This window comes from Lathyrus oleraceus, chromosome 7, assembly GCF_024323335.1.
Source record: "Lathyrus oleraceus cultivar Zhongwan6 chromosome 7, CAAS_Psat_ZW6_1.0, whole genome shotgun sequence".
Lineage (NCBI taxonomy): Eukaryota > Viridiplantae > Streptophyta > Magnoliopsida > Fabales > Fabaceae > Lathyrus > Lathyrus oleraceus.
In genome coordinates this window covers 106874044-106879945 of record NC_066585.1, presented here as the reverse complement: position 1 = coordinate 106879945, position 5902 = coordinate 106874044, and the positions used below count along the sequence as shown (strand labels likewise).

Sequence of the window (5902 nt, the reverse complement as noted above, 5' to 3'; positions counted from 1 at the left end):
ACCTTGAGGGCCAACGCGTCCATTTTAGCTTGCATCATGTCTATAGAGCTTAACTCATGTACTCCTCCTTGGACTTCCTTCTTCTCAACTGTCGCTCGTTCAACTCCCCATGATTGATGGTTTTGAGCCATATCCTTGATGAGGGCACTAGCTTCAGGGTAAGGTTTGTTCATCAGTGCACCGCCTGCGGTAGCGTCGATGGCCATCTTAGTGTTATAGTGAAGTCCATTATAGAAGGTCTGAATGATTAACCAATTTTCTAAACCATGATGTGGGCATGCTCTTAACAACTCTTTATATCTCTCCCAAGCTTCGAATAACGATTCTCCTTGGTTCTGGGTAAATCTGGTTATATGGTTTCGAAGAACGACGGTCTTACTTGGGGGAAAGTATCTAGCAAGGAATACTTTTCTAAGGTTGTCCCAAGTTGTTATGGAATTGGGTGGTAGGGAATCTAACCATGATAGGGCTTTATCTCTTAGGGAGAAAGGGAATAGTCTTAAACAGATTGCCTCAGGAGAAGCTCCATTGGTTTTAAAAGTGTCTGCTAATTGGAGAAAGATTTTTAAATGTTGGTTTGGGTTCTCAGTAGCAAGACCTGCAAATTGTCTTTGTTGCACTAGTTGCAACAGGGAGGGTTTAAGTTCGAAATTATTAGCCAGGATGATTGGGTTTACTATACTAGAACTAGGTTCTTCGTTGGATGGTTGGGCGAAATCCTTAAGAGGTCTATGATTTTGGTCTTCGGCCATAGCTCTCCTAATTCTATGGAAAAGTAAACGTACGCGAGCGTAATGTGCAGGTTCCGCCAGAGGATTTACTAAGCTTTCGGTGCTGCGAGTTCTTCGCATGGACCGACAGGTAACAACCTAAGTCTAAACGATATAACAACAGGGTACGAAAATTGACGAAATTGGTCCCCGGCAACGGCGCCAAAAACTTGATGCGGGCTTTTCGCAAGTATACGAACGCGTCAGAGTAATATAAAAGATTTGTCGAATCCACAGAGACCAAGTGTCAATTTATCGTTATCTATTATTACGGTGTTTATCTAAGGTAATTGAAATAGGGGTTTTTAGAGTGCACAGTAAAAAAATAAAGTGTTAAATAAAATTCAATTAATAAAGACAAGTTTGAATGTAATTCACATAATCAATTAATAATCTAAGTACTTGCTAATAGAATTACTTATGGGCAATGTTTCCTACTTTGAAAAGAACCAATTTAACGGGAACTGTCGCTTTCGCATATTCAGAACCGAGTTGTACTCCCTAATCAAACCCTCTTATTGTCACTTATAAAAAGGCGCGCATTGCGTTAGAGTAGTAAACCTATTTTTAAGAAATATAGTATCTTGACTAAGTTGAAAAGTATTTTGACCTGGATTTCTTAACCAAAAGAGGTTCTCACGAACCAGACTCTAAACTTATAAATGCGTCCGAAAATAGTTTTAAAATCACTTTTCTTTTTAAGTTAAAAACTCCTAATGAACTAAACAAAGCGCTTTCGCTGTATTTAAAATAGTTAAAAACAACTAAGTTTAAAAGGACGTTGGACGACTTTCGATCTTACCCAACGGAAATTAAGTGCGGGAAAACTTAAGTTGAAAGTCAAAATAGCCCTTAAGTGTTTCTACTAACAATTGTACGGATTATCGGTTCAATTATGATCCTTACATTCTAGCCTTTATAGGTTTAGCTAGACATGGTAAAGTAAAGGTGCATTTTAATTTAAATAAAAGTAGTGCGAGTGCGGAAAGTAAATAAAGTAGTGCGAGTGCGAGAAATAAACAAAGTAGTGCGAGTGCGAGAAATAAAATTAAGTAGTGCGAGTGCGGAAAATAAATAAAAGTAGTGCGAGTGCGAGAAATAAAATAAAGTAGTGCGAGTGCGAGAAATAAAATTAAGTAGTGCGAGTGTGGAAAATAAATAAAAGTAGTGCGAGTGCGAGAAATAAATAAAAGTAGTGCGAGTGCGGGAAAGTAAAGTAGACAAAGGTAAAGTAATAAAACGTGCTCCAATCGGAGGGTCGAATAAAGTGCGAAACAGAAATGAAAATGGCGGCAGGATTAACTTCCTGCCAAAGTGCTCCAAACTCGATTACAGACTCGATTACACAGTGTGACAACACTCCGATGTGAAGCGATTGCCACTTTTACAATACTGAATATATGCCTAATTGTAACTAAGTTTTAATCTAAGTTTGGATGCTGAAACAAATGAAATCAAGTCTCTATTTATAGGCTAGGAAAATAATGGAAATGACAAGGATGCCCTTAAGTTTGAATTTGGGAGGGAAACTTCTTTGTTCTTGTGGCGCCCGCCACCACACCATGGCACCCACCATAAGAGTAAATTGTGGCGCCCAAGTGGAGATAGTGGGATATGTGGCAGTTAAGGAGGATTTGGACTATGACGCGTCATGGCTGGACCCATGGCGCCAGCCACAGTGGGAGCCACAAGTGCAATATGCTGATTTTTAGGCTTTTTAGCTCATTTTCACTCCTTTTCTCGATCGAGGCTCTGATTAGACTGAAAACCTGAAAACAAAGAAAAACATAGTAATAACATAACAAAATAACAATAAAACAACTAAAATGCATGCGAAATCGGAGTCTAAAATACGGTGAATTTCAGTGTCATCATTTATCTTTATTGCTTTACTCGTTTCATTTATTTGATTTATTGCATTACTTTACTGGTTTAAATATTCAGATGTTGTATTCTGGATATTATCTATCATATATGTTGGGATGGGATGATACTATGTGAGAGAAGCTCTACAACCTAGCTTGAGTACACACACATGATATATTCGTGGATAGTCGTGTCGGCATGTGTTTTGTGCATTGGATTGTCACGAGAGCCACACCCAGACTAGACTCACTTGAAAGTACTTTTGTCCTGTGAGAATTCACTACGGCGTGGTATTTTCATTTGACTCGATGACTCTGGGAGACCTTTTAGGGGCCACCTTTGAGGACTAGTACACACCTGTGAGAGGGCTATTGGATTTTTTATGCAGGAAAGCAAGACCCTTCATACCCTTGATCTCTTATATACATCAGACTTTTGACCCTCCATACTGAGTTATCCAGACTGTCTAGGTCATGCCGGACCTTTGATATTATATTGTGTGATATGGCCAGATTATCCAGAATATCTAGATTATACTGAACTGTTGAATTAATTATGCTTGCATATCATTACATCATTTTGAAATTAATTTTTGCATGTACCTTTCCAGGGAATTCAAGAGACAAGTTTTTGTTTGAGTGATCATTAGAGAATTGATCCTACTAGAAGAGGTGTTTATAGCTACAAGTTTGTAGAACCTTCTTTGAATACATTGGGAGGATTGGAAGCTCGCCTGGTTTTCAACAACAAAGACAAGTTCAAGGATGCCTATGGGAATCTCCTAGGCATGCTTAACACCGAGGTTAACATTACAGCTCTTCACACTCTAGTGCAGTTTTACGACCCTCCTTTGAGATGCTTCACATTCTAGGATTACCAGTTGGATCCTACTTTGGAGGAATATTCACATATTCTAGGGATTGAGATCAAGGATCAGGCTCCCTTTGTCCATACAAAGGAACTTCCTAAGCCTCAACATCTAGCTGAAATCCTTCACATAGGGAAGAAGGAGGTGAAGCTCAATCTTAAACCTAAGGGTGGGACCCATGGGTTTGCCTTGAAGTTTTTGGTTGATAAGGCTATTACATTTGCTGAAGTTGAGAGTTGGGATGCATTCAACACTATCTTTGCTTTGATCATATATGGGATCATACTGTTCCCCAACATGGAAGACTTTGTTGACTTGGTTTCTATCTATCTTTTCATGGCCCAGAATCCCGTTCCTACTTTTCTTGCTGACACATAATACTCCATCCACACGAGGAATGAGAAGAAGAATGGAATTATCGTGTGCTGTACCCCTCTGTTGTATAGATGGTTTATTTCGCATCTACCCAACAAGGGTCCTTTTGTTGACAACGAGGGAAATCTGAAATGGTCTCAAAGGATCATGTCCCTCATAGCTGAAGACATCTCCTAGTATTCTAGAGTTTATGAAGGTGTTGAGATTATCATGGATTATGGTAATTTCCCCAATGTACCCCTTCTAGGTACAAAGGGTGGAATTAACTATAACCCGAGGATAACGTTGCGGCAGTTGGGCTACCTGATGGTAGACAAGCCAAATTTGAGATTCTAGAGGAGTTTGTTTTGTATGAAGGGGTTGACAACTCAGAGTTCCAAAAGAGGATTATCCAAGCCTGGAGAGATATCCATCATCATGGAAGGGCCGAATTGGGAAAAAGAACTGTAATGCGAAGGAAGGCTACACTTAGTGGGTTAAGGAGAGAGTCAAAGAGTTTTTATTGCCATTTCCGCCTGAACCTTCCATGATCATCAAGCCTGCTGAGCCTGTTGTTGCTCCTATTTCAGAGGTTGACAAACTCAAGGGGATTATCAAAGCGCTAGAGAAGGAGAATGCTGATCTCCGATCTAACCTCGGTAAGCTCACCTTGGAGAAAGAGAACCTGAAGTTTAATCTCAACCAGAAAAGGGACCGAACAGCCAAGACCGCAAGAGATTCAGGAAGAACAACACAAAAGAAAGAAAGTAGGTGACGCTTTGAAGGGTACTATCGACAACCTTTATGTGAAGAAGAAACAACTTGCCGCAGCACAGTACAAGGTGTGCAAAACCGAGATCAACTGCCAGGACCAGCTCAAGAGGTTGCAAAGCCAGCTAGAGACTTACCAGAAGGAGCTGAAAGAGGAGCAAGATCGGGCTAAGAAGTTAGAAGTTTCTCTGTCTCAGCATCAGTTCGACTTGGACAAGAGATTTGAAGAAATCCAGGAGCTGAAGAGTCAAGCTCACAAGAACTTCGAAAGTACCAAGTTGCTCGATCAAGAGGTCACTCAGTGGGAAAGGGAGAGTCGTCATCTTCAAGTCCTTCTAGACTAGAAGGAATCTTTATTGCAGGATCTTCTAGATGGACCTAATCATACATTATTGCGTAACCTCGTCAAAGACGCACAATACTGGAATGATAAGCATGCCCGTTTGACTCAGTTTGCTGTTCATGCCTTGGAAGATATGCCCAAGATGCTGGAAGATGTTTATGATGTTATATTTCTGCATGACACTCCTTGGGATGTATTTCACTTTGTCTCTATTTGTAGGGTTGTATTTTAGAGGCTTCAGACCGATCATGTTGTAGCCCACTGAGCAAATTGTTGATTCGTATTATGTACCTGCTGTTTCTTTCATGTTGAATAAAATGTGTTGTTTCCCTTTGTTTGGGAATTACCTTCTGTCTCTACTTTTATGCCATATGATTTCTTGTAAAAATATACGAATCTCGAAGATTCCCTGGAAATGATAAAATAAAATAAATAACAAAAAAAAGAACTTTTTGCATACACGCATCATTCATGCATCATATTGCATTTCATAAATTCGAAACCAATGAACTCATCATCACTTGGCCTTTGTCACCAAAACCACTTCCATCAAAGCTGATTACCTGACAACTGTCTTGAACTAGAAGAATGTCGCAGGTTACCATGGAAGAACTACGAAGAAATCAAGAATCGATGAAGGTTGAGATTAACCAGCTGAAGACTCAGGTGAGTTTGATCATGGAGATCCTGCAGTCAATGATGAGGAAGGAAGGCAACTCCGTGCCAACTATCATGCTAGAAGTGGTCACTCCGGTGAACATGCCTGATCCCACTCTACCTCAGGAGTAGCCTCATGGATTTCATCCACATCCTGTACCTCCAAGGGCTCCTTATCAACGACCATTTCCTATTCCCCGACCAAGGCGGAGGAACCCGATGTTGAACCAGTATCCGAACTTCGCTTAATAAGGAAGACATGGACCAAGAAGG

The 5902-nt window shown here is 40.3% G+C and overlaps 1 non-coding gene across 1 annotated transcript; it reads left to right on the top strand.

Moving 5' to 3' along the window:
• The first annotated feature begins 261 nt into the window (after positions 1–261).
• LOC127109823 (small nucleolar RNA R71) lies at positions 262–368 on the top strand. Its single transcript, XR_007797073.1, has one exon. It is a non-coding gene; the product is annotated as a small nucleolar RNA R71 (small nucleolar RNA).
• Positions 369–5902: the final 5534 nt, after the last annotated feature.